The sequence below is a fragment of the Amblyomma americanum genome, chromosome 1 (genome assembly GCF_052857255.1).
Source record: "Amblyomma americanum isolate KBUSLIRL-KWMA chromosome 1, ASM5285725v1, whole genome shotgun sequence".
Taxonomy (NCBI): Eukaryota; Metazoa; Arthropoda; class Arachnida; order Ixodida; family Ixodidae; genus Amblyomma; species Amblyomma americanum.
In genome coordinates, this window is record NC_135497.1 from 201,859,617 (window position 1) to 201,880,360 (window position 20,744).

At 45.2% G+C, this 20,744-nt stretch overlaps 1 protein-coding gene across 4 annotated transcripts in view; it reads right to left on the reverse strand.

Moving 5' to 3' along the window:
- LOC144114504 (G-protein coupled receptor dmsr-1-like) overlaps positions 1–20,744 on the reverse strand; it is a 662,808-nt gene that overhangs the window by 183,786 nt on the left and 458,278 nt on the right. For all 4 annotated transcript variants that reach the window (XM_077648293.1, XM_077648290.1, XM_077648291.1 and 1 more), the window contains one exon: positions 12,624–12,692. The gene's annotated coding sequence lies outside the window, so the exon portion shown is untranslated. The remainder of the gene's footprint in view (positions 1–12,623; positions 12,693–20,744) is intronic.

Below are 20,744 nucleotides of genomic sequence, written 5' to 3' on the forward strand. Positions count from 1 at the left end.
GATCTCCACCCATTAAAAACACCGTATTTTATAGCAACCGCATAAACGAATAAACATAAACATAAACAAATGCCACCCCAGACCTCTCTTAATAATGCTTTGCAACGAGCAACCAGCCCAAAACGAGGCGATTTACTTTAAAAACAACCAAAATTAACAGTGAGTTGCCCCCTGCACTTACAACAAAATATTCGAACGCCTTTCCTAACATTAACAATGTTCTGCGGAAACACCACCCTATTTAAACTAGCAACGACCGTCTCAAGAAAATATTTCCCCATGCACCAAGGCTGATATACAGACGCAACACAAACCTGAGAGTTATCCTAGTACACGGCAGGCTCGATAAGAAACTCCCGCTGACAATACGTTAGTGCTCTCGAGCTAGATGCAAGGCATGTAAGCATCTGCAAAGCGGCACTACTGTTAGAAGCACGGTAATCGGCTTCATCTTCCATATTATACTAGCTCTAACTGCACGTCATCTAATGTTATCTGCATGCTTCAATGCTCCTCTTGTCAGAAACAAAATTTGGAGAGCACTGAAGTCTGCTGCTTTGGAGAAATGCGAAAGCATTTGCACCTGAACGTCAGCAAATTTTTCTTTTTGCAAGTCATCGTTTTGACGTGCAACCTATACCGTGGCCCTTCGATGACGTCAGCAACTTATTTTGCAAGTCAAGGTCGTTTGCCACCAGTACACAACCCCAATGCACTTTACACTCGTACACACCCCCATAACGCGTTCACTTCCTGTCTTTCTAACACCTTTAAAGCAACGACCGTTCGGGGTGTAGAGGTCTTTCCTCGGTCGTTTACTACGAATCACAGTCTTAATTCTAAGAGCACTGACAAAGAAAAGTTGCGCTCAGTGGACGGCTACGGGCTTATCACGTTGGCAAATGTGAACTATAAAATTTTCGCGAAAGTTCTATCAAACCGTCTGCAACACGCGATGTCACTTCTCATTAGCTTTCATCAGACGTGCGGTTTGAGAGGCTGCTCCATACAAAATAACATACATATTGCACGTACAATTCTCGAATCTTACTCCGGCTCTTATGAGCAGATTGCTTTACTGCAGATTGACCTTGCGAAGGCATCAGATCGTTTCCGGCATTCGTTTATGTTTTCACTCCTCGAGCGTGCCAATGTTGGATCAACGGTACTAAAAGGAGTGCAATTTTGTTACGAGAACTGTTTACTCGGTTGATTCTTAACAGCCACCTTTCATAGCCTGTACCAATGTGGCCATCCGTGAAGCAAGGCTGTCCTATGATACCGGTAATCTTTGCCCCCTACCTAAAGCCACTTTTTTGCGTGTGCTGCGAAGCAACAATATCCGTGGTTTTGTTGTCTTTGGAAATAAAGTCAAAGTGCTTGCGTACGCCGATGATTTGGCGTTTTTTTCTGCACTGCTAAACCCAGTGTTGACAAAGCTATAACCACTATTGAACACTATTGAGCAGTTTCGTATTGTCTCTGGCGCTCAAATGAATAGCTCTAAACGTTCGGGTCTGTGGCTCGGTTCATGGGGATCAATGCCCACTCATTATGCTGGAAGTGAATGGTCTCGTGTCCCCCCCCCCCCCCCAAATACCTTAGAGTTCCCCTTCATGCATTAGAGTCTAGTGGGGATTACAGGAGGGAGCAGGTCCCGGCACATTCAGAGCTATGCTCAGGAATTTGTGCCGCATCGCCTATAAACTTTTGGTCGAGCGCAGGCCTGCAGCTTGTTTCTGGCAAAAAAAAAATTATTACGTTTTGCAGGTACTTCATTGCTAGAGACACTATATCCAAAGCTTTCACCGGAAATTTGCGACGTTCAAATGGTTATCCAATTTTGAGCCGATGCGGTGCGATAACCTACTCAGGCCTATTTCTGCTTGCGGACTAAGTTTGACACATCTCTTTGTGAGACAGTTAGTTGCACGTTTCTTCTTCTTCCGTGACAGCTCCCATTCAATTATTTATGCAAATGATTGATATCTATGCTCTTTCCGCCTCTGTTGTATCACTCTCTCTACTCTAATTGCATTGGTCATGATGTGCTCAGACGAGTACGTAAAAAGCAATTTCGCCTTGTACTAAAATGTTTTTCTTTAAACTTAACGCCGAAGCTCTACCTTTTAAAATGTGGTTTCACACACACAAAAAAATTGTTTATTCTGTTAATCGTCGCCTATGTGAAGCATCTGAAACCATCGAACCCTGCTTTATTGGTTGCAAAGACGCGATATTATTTTCGGATATTCTATAAAGAACACTGAAGAAATAGTTTGTTTTGAATGCTCACAGTGTGCGTTGCCTATTGGCCACCCAACATCACCACGAACCCATTGACGATATTCCTGCTCTGACTTCACTGGACAGTTAACGCCCAAGTTCCCGCACATTCATATAAGGCGTATGTGTCGCAGTGCATTGCATCGCAACCTTCGTGCGCTTTGCGTTGTCAGGGCAAGGTAAATAATTATGATTTGCCCGTGTACTGAGATCTCGGTGCAGGGTAAATAACCCCAGGTGGTCGAAAACAATCTGGAGCCTTCCACGGCAGTGCCTCTCATAGCCATATGTGCAACTCTGGGACGTTAAACCTCACATGCCGCGCGCCGCATTTGTAGAAAAATGTAAAGCTGATGTAACTTAAAGGAATGATACTGATACACGAGTGTTCCATGGGCAACCCGAAAGAGTTGGCGAAGTGGTAGGACGGGCAGTGTTTTCTGGGTTCTCAGCCGACGGCAGAAGAAAGGATCCCCGCATCACGTCTGGGCAAAGAGCATACTAAAGTTATGTCCATTGAGCGACGGTTGTAGAGAGGCTCTGCATTCGCTAGCTTGTAGTTTCGTGCTGCATACAGTCGCATCGAAGAAAGGTCACTATGCGCTCTCATGCCGGGTGTACGCCCTAAATTTGTTTAAAACCAGACAATCGGCAAATTTGCACACGCACAGGTGTTGTAAAAAATTGTAATAGTATCTATAAATTGCCTTGTTTAGAACGATTCGGCACATAGGAACGTAGCACACTCCGCAGCTTTATTTAATTTTTGTTCCTACTGTTCTTTGAAAGCAGGGTCAACAGGGAGGAAGGCCGCATCTTAAATGGTAGAACTCTTTCTCCACGTCGCTTTTAACTTGAGTAAAAATGCCACTTGCGCTCAGCCTAAAGAAGACGAAAGCAATTGACTGTCGAACGCGTTGCCACCATACGAAGCATATCGACGTCTTAAAAGACACGAAAAGGCGCGTCTTCCCACCTTTGACATTTGGCCGTACCGCCATTGGCGTTCTGGTGATCGTGACTTGGCTTTTTCTTTGGAACCTAACAAATGCCTCAGTAGTCGTTTGCTGCTAAAACACCTATTCATGCTCGAAGACCGGACAGTGTGACAAAAGTGCTCAGCAGGTGCCCCTCCCCCATACCAGGAAGACATGCCGGAGCACGAGGCTAAAAGTGTATACAGCAAGTGTTATGTGTCCGACAGCCATGGCAAGGAGCAGACAGGTTCCCGACAGAGCGACGTTTATTGTCCCATGATTGTGGCGTCGTGGCTCGGACGGAATAGCGACCGCTCGCAGGCGATGCTCCGCTTTGAACCGTTCGGCGGCACATGCGCACTTCGCAGAGTGCCTTATCAGCGGCGCGCACAGACACCACAGCAAGATCAAGAGTCGTGGCACAAGCTTATTTGACTTGCAGAAGCTCGTGAGGCCCTGTTCACTGGCATTTGAAATACACTATTCGATTTCTCCTAAGTACTTTCAGCTGATGCAGTTAATGCTGATATTCTGTGTGACACCGCAGCGCCTCTTGTCTTCGTCATTGTTCATTTGTTCGTTCTGTGCCACGAGCGTTCGGTGAGGCCTCTGAAGAGCGGGACGCTTTGGTACGCTAAAAAGCGAAGGGAGCAAGGGGCGCGCTGCCCAGCTTAGAAAAGCGGCTGATGGTGGAGACGGCTCAAGCCGCGAAAGCAACGCTCTCAGACCATGCAAGCTGCCCAGCTTGAAGAGCGCAAGTGGTACCTGACTTTGGTAGCTGAGCAGGACCCGAGTGCGGATACCACCGTATATGAGGTGTCCAAAAAAATATGCTAGACCTTTCCTGCAGTGCATTTCAACCTCACACTTACTTTAGACGACGGGACAAAGTGTAAATTTTCATTGCGACTGAAGTTCAAAAATATTTTTTTATATTTACATACGGATACGTGAACGTACACAAAACATGTATCTATATGATAACTCAAACGATCCAGAAATACAATACTTCGGGCTTGCATACCAAAATATACGATAATTGTCGGAACCGCATATGTGAAAAATGACACTGTCTATTAAAGACTGACAGGGCCCAAAGTTGCTCCGCGCCATTTTTAAAACACCATATGAATAGAATACAAATGGTTCCTCGTGGCGGCCAATCTCATTCCTCAAGATTAAGACCCGCCTTTGCAGAAAACCTTTGCTGGCTGCTTGATTTTCAAGTGTGTTTTATCCCCCACACCACCCCACCCCACCCCCAAGAAGAGGGATGGGTGCGTGCTCTCCTTCAGCCAGAACAAGTAGGAGAGATTGTTCTTAAATCAGATCACAGGAGAAGCAAAAAACCTTAAAACCTTGCGGCACTTTTTTATTCGGGGGGCATGAAACTAGAAGCACCTGTCATAAGGGAAAGAAACAGCCGCGAATTCCAATTTTGCTCCATCCTCCATCGCACTCTAGGCGTCGTTCCCAATGCTCTCCTTCGCGATCGCCGGAATTACAGACACGGTAGAATAAAGGCAAGCCACATCACTCACACGCCCACAATTTTTCCCGCTTCACCCCAGAACAGAAACGGTGGGCGAAAGAGTTTTGCAGCGTTTCAGGCTTCGCAAATAAGGCCCTGGAAGTCTAAAGATGAGAGATATAGTAGAAGAAAAAAAACAAAAATAAGGAACGCCAGATTCAAGACGATCCTCTTCATTTATATGTGCCGAAGGAATACCCGCGGCTCTCATTTTTGCCAATTGTTATAAGGATTGCAAAATCGAAATAAATTGAAAAAGCAGAATTCCGGAATGAAGCAATTATCCGAAAATTCTGCGACGATGTCGAATGCACGACGCCCTCACATTTCTGGGACAGGTTCTCTTTCGGGTAGAAAAATGGTCGAGAGCGTCACGACAACCGAAGTAAGTGGAGGAAATAACACGGAAATCGTACCAACGCTACAAAAGAAAACTTAATTGAATAAAAACCGAACGTAGCCAAGTAGATAGAGCTGGGGCGTGCATTGCTTCCACTGACATTGACCGCACTGTCTTTTATGCATTGCGGGGATATTGTTTTATGCCTGAAAGAGACGCACGCGAATGTACCGGGTGTGGGAGCAAGGACGATCTCGCTTGCTCGTTTTACTTTAATAGCAATTTAGAATGTTTCTGCGATTTATTGGGGAAGATGTTCGAGCAGGCAACTTACAACAAGCTTAAATTTCGGCTGTTCGCTTCTTGTTCTGTCCGTACATCACTGCATGAGCCAGAATATCAGGAGAATCCTTTGAAAGAGCGTTATTCATTGGCAGCGAAAACACGCCAACACTGAAGGTTCGTTTCTCATAACAAACGCGGGCACTTGTGCAAGCCTGAGGCCAACGACTCTTGTTTTATGAATTCCACGTTCATTGTAGTAAGCCCGCTCGGTTATGCAAATTGTGCTTGTTCTGAATCGCACGCTCAGCGTACGTCATGCACTCCTTCGGCGAAAAGACGAACGATGATCCTCTACTTTATCATTATGGGAAGATAAGCTCGGTGTTATTTTCCATTTCTTATCACCAAGGCTCATGATTCATTCTTCCGCTGTGGCAGTGTGCTAAATTGGGAACCCCTCTGTGGAAGCGCAAAGAAGCACCTTTTATGTTAGAGGTCAGCGCCCTCAATCTTCTGAGGTTCATGTATCACCTGAGCACGAAAAACAGTGAGGGCTTTATTCAAGACTACGCACAACATGGGTGAATGGGCTGCTGAAGCACAGCTGCTGATATGATATTATGCTGCAGTAGATATAACCTTTATCGAGTGTCGAGGTAGCGCTGTTTGAAAAGGCCGGCTACGAAGGCAGTAAATGCCGTACCGAAAACACCGCTAGTTACGAGTTGACCACGACTCCAGAAAAGCGTGCCGTGCCGATTTTTAAACGCCGGTGGAATGAAAACGCCGTGGCGAAGACACGGTAATGAACGCTCAGCGGTGAATGGCCCCGGCTATCGACAGAAACGCGCGGAATGGGAATGAAACAATTTCACGTCGAGAGAAATCATGTGCTGCGCGCATCACGCTCGAGGCCTGCGAAGTGGAGCAGCCCTGGCGCCTAGAGTGAGCTGTTCTTGAATCTCTTTGGTCTGCACGTATCTTAATACTGTTCACTGGACGAGTGACCGCGGGATGTTTTTCGAGGCTGTCAGACACTCATCCCGCTGCGCTGCCTTGTGCCCTCCCGGTGTGTTTCGTCTCAAACTCCTCAGTAGTTGCCTGCTTTGTCTGTGCGCGCAAGAATCACCATTACACGTGCCGGCAGCAAGTCCAGAGAACTTAAAAAAAAAAGAAGAGGGATGTGTATGTCGAATCAGTGACCTGTTAATGAATCAAGGTACCGAAGCTCAGCTCTATTGTGAACTACAGCTTTAAATAAATATAGGGATAGAATAAACCTAAAGTGCCCGTTTGATAGTTGCTGTTCAGGCGCCACAGCGGCCGCTTTCTGGCTTATGTATTTTTCAAGAGCACTTCCTCCAACTTGGATGAGGCAATCGCTGGTCCTAGCGCCTTGAAACATTGAAACCAGTCCACGTATTGAAACAGTCCACGTATGGAATTCACTGTTGTTGGCCACGTCACAGCAAAAATTAAATTACCTTCGATTTGGACAGCAGTCGGCGCCCTTAAGGGTCGCAGTGGTTCTGATCCTCCTCCCTATTCGGACCGCGATCATCTTGGCTTGGCTCATGGTTGCCGTTGTGGTCGCGACCGGGTTACTCCGTTTGAGGGCCAACAAATCAACTTTGCGCGTTGTTTTTATGCTTTCAGCACCACACTTCGAGGTTCGAACCTCAATGAGGTCAAATTTTATCGAGACATGACACCTGGCGGCATCGCCCTTAAGCGTGATTTTTTAAGTTTGGTTAACCAAGTTGCAGCAGAGCACTTGCAGTCTATAATTTCTCTAATTTTCTTAATGGCCACCGTTCTTCTCGCAAAGTCTCGTACAAACATTGACCGCTCTATCATATGTGAGGTGAGGACTCCGAAGTCTCACGGACATAAACGCGCCCCAGTTTCTCACCTCTCATCGAGTAACAACACAAGCACGCACCGCTGATCGAGCCATGAACCATCGCTGAAATCTCGATCTCAATAACCGGCTGATGGAGCCATACAGTCGTCACAGGCAGGCAAAGAACGATAGCAACATATAGAGGGTGTTTCACCTAAGACATTACACAACTTTTAAAGCTAGCCTTTTCGAGTTAGAAGACCGCTTTTTTCATCCTAGCACTGTTAGCGCTGCAGTACATCAGAAGCCAGCTAAGACGGGCTAACTGGCAGACTGGTTAACCAATATTGAATAGTTCACTTTTTAGCTATTACTGTTAGTCTCCTTAATTATTGAGAGTTGTGTAGTCCACCGTAAGTAATATCCATATCAGTTTTGAGAATTTCGAAAACGCGGCGACCCTCGGCGCTGTAGCCCAACAAATTTTGGCTATTTTGACGAGTTACGTGCACTGGAGAGGCTGCTTTGCCTGCAAGCTTCTCGAAAGCGCATGTATTTTAGCGCGATGAAGCCAAAATTTGTTGAGCTGCAGCGCCGGAATAATAGCGCGATTTCGCAATTCTAAAAACTTGTATGGATAGTACTTACGGTGGGCTACACGCCTCTCAATAATTAAGGAGCCTAACAGTAATAGTTTAAATGTTATCTATTCAATATTAGTTAACCAGAATGCTGGTTAGCATATATTAGCTGTATACTGATGAACTACACAGCTGACAAATCTATGGCCAAAGAAGCGCTCTTCTAATACAAAAAAGCCTACTTTTAAAACCTGTGCAAAGTCATTGGTGAAAAAGTCTGTATGTATAGGATCGTGATGAGAGTAGATCACTGTTCCAGTACTTATAGTCCTTCATGCTTGTTGATATCTCTTGTTATACTTCAACCTTTCCTATCCAAATTTAACAGCTGAGAACACTTTCGTTTAGGAGAGCGCATAAAGTTTAAAACGGAATTATAAGCGTATAGATATAATTTCTTTATTTTTCAATAAAGCGTTTTTATTCTGTTGCTTCTTTAGTTAACATTTTAGTGCGCACTTAATTCTTTATTGTGTTTTCTAATGATGCGCCGACCGTTATTGACAATCATTGTTTACATTTTGCGGCATTACTTGTGTATGTAATTTGCATGTGGCCTGCTGCCCTACAATGTAGGGGCCGAGGGGCATGTCAAGCCACAATTTCTGGCTTTTTAGCTTTGTGTCCCTATACCCTTACCATGTGTAAATGAAAAATAAATTGAAATTTAAATTTAAATTTAAATGAGGAAGTTAATTAGCACGCTCCCGTTCCGTTCAGATAAATTTTGTTAAACTCTTGTGCTTTCAGAAAGTGCGCCCATGTTGTTAGGTTGATACTATGAAACCACTTGAACTATGCATAGAATCAATATAAGCATTTTTATAAGCCTCAAATCAACTCTCTGTGTTAGAATCTCCTCGTAGAAGATGAATCAATGCCCAGAAAAAATAACACTTTCCACACTTTTACTAATCAGAATGCTGAGTTCTTAAAAAGACTGCTTAATGCAGTAGAAAATCCACTGCAAAGAGGTCGAAGCTTCTCAAATAAAGTAGTACCACATGCATCTGTTAATTTATAGGTTCTATTACTGCACTCTGCTTCGAGTCAGCAGAGCAGCACATTTTGTCAAATATGCTTGAATGTCTTGTTTCGTTGTCTTAACAATACATGAAATACGATATGTTCCCTAAATAAAGCAATGACAGGTTTATAGTAAAACAGCATTCTTTCGTGCAGATTAACGGTATAAGTGAGGTGAATAAAATTAATGTGATGAATAGGATACGAAAAGACTGAGATTTCATTTTTATTTAGTTATTCAAATTCAACCCCTCGCAGTAGAGAACTGCTGTGTCTATAAGTGCAAAAAAAAAAAACTGCGAATTTTTTGGCACACCAAGTCGAAGAAAGAGAGCTTCGGGCAGAAACAAAGGGCCGTCAGACGCACGCTACTGCAGTGAAGCGTTCTTTCTTCATGAAGAACCACCATATGTGACAAAAATTCAGGTATTGTTAGTGTATACTGGGAAGGCGGTGCACAGTTCTTCAGGATATCGTTTCCCGCTCGGTTTGACTCTGGCTCAACCTTTTTCATTCAAGCAGAGGCCATAAATACTAATTATAACAGAAAAGCCCCCTCATTGCGTTCGTTCTACTAATGAATATTCAACAACCCGTAAGCGACGGCTGCCCCTAGTTGTCATCTATGTGCAACACTTTTAACACCGAGATATGCAGCTTCTCCCCACTGTGTGGTCTTATGGTAAAGCGTTCCATATAAAATTGCGCCCAAACGTTGAATACGGGTGTTTCCCCTTCCGCAGGTACAAATATCAAATATATATTTCAGCAGGCTTCGACATAAGTAGCGCATTAATTCAGCTGTTGATTTGTGGCCTCGGTTAATAATAAATACGTTAGTTCATCAAGCTTTACTTTTTATTTAGAACCCCACCGACTTTGCTTTCACAAAAGCTACAAAGACAACACCATGATAGCGCATTATTTGCTGGCCGCAATTTCATGTGTTCCGATTATTCCTGTCAGCAGCAGATGCCTGTCATTGAAAACTTCATGTGCCCTTATGTAAAAGCTATATACAGCACCGAGATAGTCCACAGGCTAGGCTCCACTGTAGCAGGGTAGATAAATTTTCGCAGTTGTGTTTATGACCAGCAGCTGCAGTGCGTAGCGGTTTTGTACACACAAGTCTGACGTAGTGTGCCACATCCGGGGAGAAATCTTAACCGTGGATATGTACGCAAAACGCGAAGGAAAAAACCGGCTCGTGCTCCAATAAGCTTCCAAACAGTGGTCACCTGTTAGCATTCACAGCTACAGGGCCATGGTGAGGTATAGGCGATATCGGCGGGCAATGTGGGTGTGTATTTTCCGATCAAGCCACGGACAGATCTCATGTTCATATAACTGCCTGGAAAGGTGTCAGTGAGGGGGACTTTAAAACGATATGAAAAAGGAATTGAGGATTAGGAGTTTCATTCTTCAAGGCAGTAAAAAAATTCTTTGGCTTGAGTTGAGAACTTGGTAAGATCATTAGTTAACAAAAACTAATTTACGACTGAGTCCATATATCACATCTTTCAATAAGAGTCCAACCTGCAGCCAGCAACCACCTCCACAGCTATTTACACCTCATATTACCGTTTTCCCATTAACTTTGATATATAACTTACACATTAAAGCAAGAGGCAGAAATTGGTGCATTGTGTTTCTTGCACTGTTTATTACAGAAGGATACATAGCTACATCTATGCAGTCAGCAAAGGCTTGGTGCACGAAATATGCCTCAGTGGTCATTTTTTATTACAGCCATGCAGCATTATTGCGGTTATCTGTGCTTTGAACTGAAGTACACAAGACTCCGATAGCGAGAAAAATAAATCCTTAAATAATTGCCATTCAACAAAGCAGGTGCATGAAAGCGACTCACATTCACTAGAACTGCTACCTGTGTATGTTTGAGCCCCAGTAGTTCCGAATAATGTTTTCGGCGCTGCTTCGTGTTCTGTCATCTAAAGCACAAAAAACCCTCTTTTTGTTCACGCGCAGATACTTCTATTTTGAAAATCTTGGCAGTATACTCTGTCTGTATTCTCCAAGGAGGGCTCATTAGGGCGAGGCCCGGTGCATACCGCGTCGGGGCTCAGCGAGAGCGCGGAAAATTCATATTCTAACAGCCACGCTTTGCTGAAATAAGCACTACCCGTCATTTTAATGAGGGCTCTTTCACGCCAATATTTTTCGAGCCCATGCCCCTGATTGAAGCGCAGTTTTTGCCAAAAGGTAGTCGCCTCTAACGCCGGCAGCCACAAACTACATTTTGCCACTGTCGCGCCGCCATGGTCTTGTTCTATGTTTTAGTTTGAAAAAAAGGCATTTTAAATCGCTCTCTGCTTCATAATGGGAGCAGTTGGGAAGCAAAGAAAACTGTAATTTTGAGCGGGCGCTAAACAAGCAGTGCGCGACACTTTTGCACGTACGTGTACTCGGGCACGAATGAAACATGGTGCACTGTTAACACGAATATGTGAGTAAAAAGGCAATAAATTCTCCGCTAACGCACGCCCTTTTAGAAAAAGGAGTGCGCTAGAGGACAGCTGACTCCTTTTTCACTCCTTTCTTTTTAGAGTGTGCGTTCGCCTTTTATGACGGAAGTTTTAGATACATTCGCGTTTCGAGTCACCCTGCAAATTTTGCTACCGCTAGACCAGTGGAAAAAGCAGTCATAATGAGCGAAGTCAGGTATTCTGTGTATTGCTACACGTGTATTATTCAACAATGAGAGTGGTCCCGCAGACTGCCGAAATTGGTCGCAGGTCGTTTAACACTCCTTGAGGGAACTGAGCCGCAAGAGATATCAAAAGGTATGCGTACTCTTCTGCAAACTGCGAACAATGATCCGATAGTCAGGTTGGCAGCAAGTCGCAAGTCGACATGTGTTGAGGCTGGAGGTTCCCACGAGCGTCACCGATCTTTGTAGGAAGAAACTAGGTCTAGTCAGCAATATTCTGAGCGCTCGAAGGTACTGCAGGATTAATGGTATACTTATCACTGCTTCAGAAATCACCGACAAGGAAAGGTATGTGCGCTGGACAACTTTCAAGAAAGGCGCGCAAAATTTCCCTAGTGTTGGCGCAAAAAAATTCTCTCGAGAAGTGCCGAGAGACACGTATGCCTTTCGTTAACGCTGACATTCTCAGGCAGGCAGTGTGGCTGTCACGCGTGGCCTTACTGGCACATCACCAGCCTGCACTGTGTGCGCTCAGAGTGCTTCAAAGCACCTGGTCGCACACGCTGTGCCAGCTAGCGATTTCGCGGAACAAGAAAATGCAGTTTGCAGCAAACGGCTTTACATTCTAACGCGATTTGAAGGTGATCATTTCAGCCTTCACCAACTCAGGTTAAACTGCTCTAACACGGTTTAATTTCTCAATAAGGCCGGAATGAATGCATAAGCTTAGCTAGCGTAAAGATGCCTATATCTTGCAATGCCATGTTTGTTGCGGACTAAGTGACAGCCACGCCCCAGGAGAATATTCACGGTCCGTTTCAGCCGGAAAGAACGCGATAACCTTCAAATTGCGCTAGACTGTATCTTCTGTGTCTCTTTGGTTCGATGCCGCAATAAACATGCGCTATCAAAGTAATTTCTGTAAATGATCGACGACTGCACTGGAGCAGAAATACATGAGCATAAGGCATATGCAGCAGCTCGGCAGTGCCAAAAGCACATAATGGAGGCGAATTCACTTACCTGTATATGCGATGAACCCGCCCTGGGCTTCAGGTGCTGTCCCGTTCACATGCAATTGAAGGCGTGGAACTGCGTGAAACGGGAGATTTCATAAACTTGTAAATTGCACCCACACATTTATATGCAGCGACTGCACCGCGCCAGCAATGGATTCCAGAATGCGAGGGAAAACCGGCCGCTTGGGTGCAGGCCTGCCCTCGATCACACACGCAATCGCATTCAAAGGCGTGATTTGACCAGAACGAACTCTGCATTTAAGCGTCATGACAGCGCCAAATTTATGAACAGTTCTCAGTCAAGGCTACAATGTCCCCTGTAAAAGTTGTTCCTCAGTTATCAGTAACGGTTCACGTGAAGGTTTATTAAGGGACCCTTTCAGGCCGAAGTAGGGTCGTAATATATATCATTGAAGCTTACTGTACAGAGAGGTTCTCAAAGCAGTGCACTGTGTACCGTTGGTAAGCCTTTATTAGAGACCGCGCAAGAATTCAGCGAACGTATTCGAGTCCCTGGCTTCGCAAACGTCAGACGCCTGCTTTTATGACCAGAGCGCACCACCATTTTAATCCCGCGGGTTGCACACATGACGTCGTTGCTGGCTCCCATATTAGTATCTGATGTGATCCAGCTCAGCAGCATCCAGGATGTCCGTGCTAGACATCTTTGACTAACTCAGGCGTTTCTATTTGCATCTTCAGGACAGACGGCTTCATCCACATATGCGATGCACATCGCTACAATCACGTCGAACTGCTGGCTGTTAGTGAACCGGACCAAAAACTCTACGGCCATCGCTTTGGGAGCAGGCCTCCGAAAGAAAAGGCCACCCTACTGGCGTTTAAAAAGTTGGTAGCAAGCGGGCGCGGAAAGTTTACATGGGTACGAATAACCAATTGCGTTGAGAAACATTTATTAAAATTTATTTTTCAGAACTGAATATTTAGGGAACAACTTGACAAAAAAGGGTTGCATGCTATCTGCACATGTAATGCAATAAACCAGGCGCACTTGATCGACGCTTGACCGACAACAATTCGGGGTTACACTGGAATCACATAAGACGTCTCGTTAACTTAAATTCAACACAAAAAGCCCTGCAAACAGTGCTGCGCAATCGCAGTTCTTATTGCCAACAGTTTCCACAGCCTCATTGCACGGGACGGAAAATGAATGAATACCGAGGCCTTGCATGTGCCTGCTCCATCAGCCGCCTAAACAACAGATGTGACCTCCGGCCACACAACGCCGGCGACTGGCAGTAAATTTTGTGTAGATGGCACACACTCGGCGCAGTTACAAGTCACGAGAAAATGAGAAAAGAGAGAAATAGAAGAGAGAGTAAGTGGAAAAGGCCGTCCCTCCCCACTTCTACCCCCTCCCCCCCTTCCGCACACTCAACGATAAATCCCGGCCAGGACGACGCAGTGTAGCGAAAGACTACGACTGAGATGTACACCGACCAAGGTCCATTGCGAGCAGCGAAACATGGAGCCACCGCACGCAACTAACCCAACAAACTTCTAAGCAAATTCGTAGGGCTTACAGGGCTCCAAGGGCGGCGGTTGTTGATGTAGCAACTCTGCTACCGACCGGGCACTCGACCACCATCGACATCAGGCCGCTGGAATCAACTAAGCCGGACCGAACGCCAAACGAATGAAGTCGTGTGGGCCCCTTCTTTCGCAAAGAACCTGTAATGCGATTGCCGCGGAACCGAGATAAAAATAAAGCCGGGTGATATCGGCCAATTATGGTAGTGGTAGCTCCAGAGAGAATTGATCACCTCAGAATCTGCAAGCTTTCAATGTCACTGATTTGTTTGGATTTATGATATTTGCCCATCCGCGAGCGCGATTCCTAATCACAGCCTGATTCGGGCTTGTACTGGTGGGGGGATTCCTTGAGCTATTTAGACCAGTAATAGCATGTTTACATACAAGCGAATTTCAGTCGGCGCGTTCCGTTTAAATAACCTGAACATTAACGCTCGACTGATTGATTGGAATACGTGCTTTATTGTACTGTGACGTTCATGTGCACTTAATCAAAGTGCACATGAAGGCACGAGTGCGGACATGTGGTGCCATTAGGGCTGGAGACACCTTAATTGACTGTCGGTGTCCTTTCATCCTTTCATCTGGTTCAGGTGTCCAACGATATATGAGACAGATACTGCGCCATTTCCTTTCCCCAAAAACCAATTATTATTATTATTACTTTCATCTGACGACGACACAGATGCTCACCAGGTAACTGCCGCTTGCGGAGTAATTCAACTTAGGCCCCCATCTGCGTCGTCTGTACACACAAGCTTACCAAGTTCTAAATACCTTCTGTTCGGCACTGATGGCTGAGCAGCTACTGTTTGAGATCGCTTCTCCGTTTGAGCACGACTGCGTCGAAGGGAACAAAATCGTCACCGAACCAACTCGCTGTCCAGGATGTCAGACACTTCTTGATTTATTTTTTCACGACGCGGCCTTATATAGAGATTTTACTGTGAAAGAAAATAAGGTTACATGTGTAAAAAGTGTAACAGTGAATCCAGAACAGCTTTTTAAAAACAAAATATGGTTAAAAATATTAGTTCTAATGGGATAGAGATAAATTAGAGTTAGGTCGTATAGAAATAAAAATGCAGGAAACTCATTTTTTAAAGAAAAAACCCGCAGCCCAGGGTATCCAGGTGAGTACCCGTCAGATTAATATGGGTAATATCGCGCGAATGAATTGTAAAAATCCCCCCCCCCCCCTCCCCCCGTGATTCCAAATGGCGCAGTGGGTACGACATAAATAAATAGCTAATGCATGTAAAAAATGTGCACTCAACACGAACTTCGGGGGCAACTCCGTACGGAGGCCCACACAAGGTTTGGGCAACGACCGCAGCTTATTTTAGCTCACGCTTTAGGCTACTTTGTCGTGCCGTAGCTGCCAGTGAAACGAAGGTCGCCTGCCAATAGTTTGGAAGGGCGTGGCTACTCAGAACAAGGCATGTCTTGTGTATAGTGAAGAGTGGTAATAAACATGATATTTCTCTTACTTTGAGCATCGGAGCAATTTTAACAGAACTCAATTTATGACCGTCCAAAAGAGCGTATGAAATCTGCTGAGACGCGTCTTTCACTGCACACAGGTTAGGCAGTTGAGCAGGGAGGGCCTCTAATATTTCTTTACTCGCGGTCAACTTTCTGTGGCATTGCTGTAGAGGCTAGGCAGGAACGGGAAGGAAGCGGGTCTTGGTACCCATGCTGTGGGGAGTAGGTTCGTTGTTTGGACTAGGGGTGCGGAGGTCTGAAAGGGGAAGTTGTCGGGGGAAGTTGTTGTGCGGGGTCGTTAGGGTTTATTTCGCCCGGCACTAAGACAAAGGCTCGTATCCTTGCCTTTCCGCCCTAGCCTCTGCTGCAATGCCACAGTATAACATATTGAAGTATGATAACGAATCACACATGAATGAAGAGAGAAGAAACAACGAAGGAGACGCAGGTGTTGAACCCTTGTGCCATACTGCACTGCTGCCATTCCGCTTTCAGAAGAGAGAAAAATCAGGAGCGGCTTTAAATAAGTGGCTAAAGTTTAGGGACCGAGCGCTCGACGTTGCTGAGAAAGTGCCACTCAGGAAGCAGAGCGAAAAAGATGTGCCGGGCGGCGCGGAAGCAATGGGGCATGGGAAACTGAACACTGCGTCGTTAGGCGCGTGCATCGATCAAGTTTAGATTGAGTCGTTAAGGGCCCAGTGAATGAAGTGGAGGCATGCTGTCGCTGCTATCTCCGGAGGCAATTTTACGGAATGGAGGAGGTGAGCTGGAATAGATTATTTAACTATGGGCGGCTCGGATAACTCCTTGCTTGCAGAGGTGTTCGAAAGAGCTACCCTTAGAAGGCGCTTGAGTGAGCTTGTTTTGGAGAGAATTTTAGCGGACAGGCTAAAACCCCAGCGAACTTGAGCTGTTCGGTTTTTGTGTTTTGTTCCTGCCTTTCTTATTTTAGGCACGCTTACACCTAAAAGAAGATACAGCCAGAGCATGCTTGCTGCTGCTTTCTGTAACGTTACCGCTTGCGCCGTAGCGTACCAAGAGGCATGACAGTCTTGCCACTTTTTTAGAAATTTGCTGTCTGATACTTTCACATATATGGTGCTGCAGCAAAGACTTACCAAAAGGTCCTAAATATAGGTAGGACGCAATAGAAAGAAAATTTTTTCCCCAAGAAACTCTCAGTCACAGTGACGTTAGTTATTATAAAAAATGATCAAAATTATGTAGCTAACTATTCAAATAACCAAATAACTTTTGCATTAGCATAGTAAGGTGGTTACCGTCAATGGCGCATTCGAAGCCACTGACACGACGATGCTATATCGGTAACTGACACGAAGCAAAGGTAATTTTCTAAAGCTGTGCCGAGCGAGGAAATGCGGTGCTTTCTTCCACACACGACCGAAGCCAGGCGCAGGGGGTGCGCGGGAAGGTCAGTGCAAACGCAACGACTGCTGGTGCCGTTCGAAAGTGCCTGGTGCGCTTGATTCAAACTGTCTATGCTTATGTACCATGGCAGGCCGTTTCTTTTGCTTTGTTGCTTTGTTCAAGGCAAATAATAGTCATCGGGAACCAAATGGCCGTTATTTTTGAGGATGACGAACCAAAAAAATATAGCATGCAGCAGTACAATAGCGTAGCCACTTTGAATAATGTCCCGAAAACACTTCCAAACGGCACCAGAGGGCGTTGCGTCCGCACTGGCGTTCCTGCGCGCCCTCAGCGCTATGTTTCGGTTTTGTGCTCGAAAAAGACCCGTATTTCATTTTGCTGCAGAGCTTTAGACAACGATTTTTTTTTGTCTCAAAAATTGATGTGACATCTCGACCGTCGCTATGAACTTGTCATTGGCACTGACCACCACATAGTGTATTTAAGCGATTATTAGTAATTCTTAGCTAAATAGCTAGTCAGTTATTACGATTTTCTAAATAACTGAGGTCTGACGCGGCTTACAGTATGTTCACTTTAAGATTTTCTTCCTATTTCAAACACCCTACTTGTAGGAATAGTTAAAAATGTTCACTTTAACGCCCAGTCTTTTGGGCACGTCTCTCATCAGAAAAATGACATTTAAATTATGAAAACTTGTCCACCACGCAAGCATGAGGCCGACGCGTCTCTCTTTAAGTAGCCAGGACTGCGCATTTGTGGCTTGTCAGGGCTGCGCAATCTGATCGGTACCTGAGCGCCGGCAACTGAAGAAGACATCTTTTGTAACAGGAGTTTTGTGACTCGGCGGCCTGCTGCTTTGAGGAAAGGCTAAGTTTACTGCACCTTGCTCGACGCTGTCGGTCGCTGCTGTGATAGTGCGGTGCAAAATGCCGAAAATATCGCAATCTTCCGCAGTGAAACGAAGCAAATATCTGTTAACAAAAAGAAAAGATGTTGGATGAGAGCAGTGAAAAGATTCACAAAAACGTGCCGTTACTATTTTCTGCGTTTATTTTTGTTTATTTTTTTCGCTGCAACCAAAGCTTGCGCAACAGTCGAGATAAGATAAACTGTGTCATCCGGTGGACGCTGGTGTGCGTTGCGCCTGAATGCACCAGTGTCAGCTTAACTTATCAAAAGAAACGCCGTTTCGAATGAGAAATGACTGAACTTCTAAACTTGTTTCGAAATATTTACGTATTTCAAATTAAAGTTTCAATTCAAAACCTCATCAATGTATGAAGTACGGAGCTAAAGGCTAATAGGGTTTCATGAAGCCTCAACGTGTCAGACAAACTTAAATGAAGCGCGCTTTCGAATTTTCAAGGCAGTGGGCCCAAGACGTTTTCCCGTCTATGTGCTGGTGTCCCTCAGAGCATGCCCTGCTGCGCCATTCATAGATGATTTACTCTCCCCTAACCACAAAGAAAAGCGAGACTCTGCGAAAGTTTCCTAGTCAGAGGTGACATTCATTTTTCCGGAGCGTGATGCAAATTTTTTCACTAATTTGTTCCAAAAATATTTGCTCCGCGTTCAAATAATGCTAGTTATCAGGCATTCACCGTGCGCCCAAATTCACCGAAATTCTTCAGTCAGGCTTCCGTCGTTTCGTATCCTACTACTTGACACGTAATTACTGTTGCAAGAAAAATACTATGCATCAATGAAATTTCATATCCGGGCCTTCAAAATTTCCCTAGCGGTAATTCAGTGTTCATAGTGGATCACCTCGCAATTCGCGCTATAGTGCCAGTGGATGTAAGTTTCAATCGCATTTTGTAGGGTTTAAAAGGCCTTAGTGGTTTTCTTTACGTGCTCTTCTCAGCCTAGCGATGTAATTGCCTCAGACACCTGAAAAAGAGCTTGTTCTTTTAAAATTCATAAGCTGGTGCACTCTTACTAAAATTGTGGCCTGAAGATTATGACAGGAAATAAAAAAATAATTATAAGTATAAACCAAAGTGCGTCATAGACCTGCAAAAAAAAAAGCAACAGTCTCAACCTCGTCCAGGCAGTAAGAAACAAGTGAGGGCTACTGCAAGGATGCAGTGATGAAGACAAAAAACTCACACCCTTTCCAGACTAATCCTGAGGAGCACGCGGCAATCTCGTGAAAGAGGTGTTTCGTGATGAATGAGCCAACATGAAACAAAGTTGTGGCTTACACCTGGCACGTTTCTTGGAGTCCGCTGGGGCCGTGGTGCTCTGAGCATCAAGCAATAAAGAAAAGTGTGTGCCATGCCCGCCGAGTAGAGGTCCCTGGAGTTTTACGGAAGAAAGAGTTACCTGCCACGTCCCCTGCATCCACCGAACGGAGTCTTGATTGCCCCCCAGGTTGCAGTTATGGTGCCATATGCTTTAATGACGGTGTTACGTCCCCTTTCTTACGACACCAGCGTATGAATTGACTGAAGCGATACAACGGCAGGCAAAAGAGCGCGAAAGTTAGACAACTAAAGTTCGGTACGCCTCTCAGGGCCGAAAAGGAAAGATAAAAGTTAGCACTGTATTTTTTTTGTCACGCGGTAGCACATGAGTACGGAGGAGCACGCAGCATAAAAGAAGGTGAGCACATTATGCTCGCAATATTTCTTCGAAACATTTGATGCGCTCACAGCTAAGCTCTTGAAGCTGCAAATAACTAACAAATTAGACAACCTATAAAGTACGCAGTGACGTGGCCCCAGAGTGTCAAGAATAACCTTTGACGAAAAATTTCTTAACCCGATCCAGAGTTGGTTCTAGTTTGGTTGAGCAACCAGTTCTACGCAAGAGGGTGTCTGCATTCTAAAATTTCAGCCCTCCAGACGGCAGAGGCATTCCGCGTCGAGCCCGGCCCCACTTTTAGTTTGCCCTTTCCGGATGACCGTTCCTCAAATGCTACGCTTCATGTTGAGTGACAGCCTCCTTTCCCTAAAAGTTAGTCGCCTACGCGGAGGCTGCGTTTTCTCTTGCTTTCTGTTTCCAGTTTTCTTAGGCAAGCTACGCTGCGAACTGCCTTTCAAGACCACTTTTTATTTTCACTTTTTGGCTACTACCTCCCTCATGCGTCACAGGGCTGCACGACGCAGATTGTTCGCTGCAAAGACGAAACGTTCAGTGGAAGGGGTCAGAGCAGGACAGACAGCGTCGCCTGTAAGTCTGCTGTTACATGCTCCTGGCTTTATTGTTTGCCAGCATGCGTCTTCTTGTCGTGACCCAGAATTTGCGTCATGGACGTGTCTTGTCAAGAACCCGTGTCTTGTCGTGCGTGCAGTCCCAGCATTTGTCATGCACTTGCTCTCAGTACAAACCAAAACCCCATTATTGACGGCTATTGGTTACGGTGCGCAAAAAAAGTAAAAAATAAATGGCGCTTTTCTCGCACTGACTATATCACAGCAAACTAATAGGAATGACCAGTAGAAGTGTTCAATGATGTAGTACAATTCAGTCGACGGATTCGTTATTCCTACTATATGCACTCTACGTCACTGCCTGCTGGAGTTAAATGGTACAACTCTGGTTCAGCAGTTAGATATGCAGGAAACGAATGCGGTCTGCTTTTTTCCATTAAAATAGGTAATGCAGGAAAAAGGGAGAGAATAAGTTTGTCCGACTGACAACTGCACGATATAAAGCTGCAATCAAACGAGCAAATGAGGTGGGG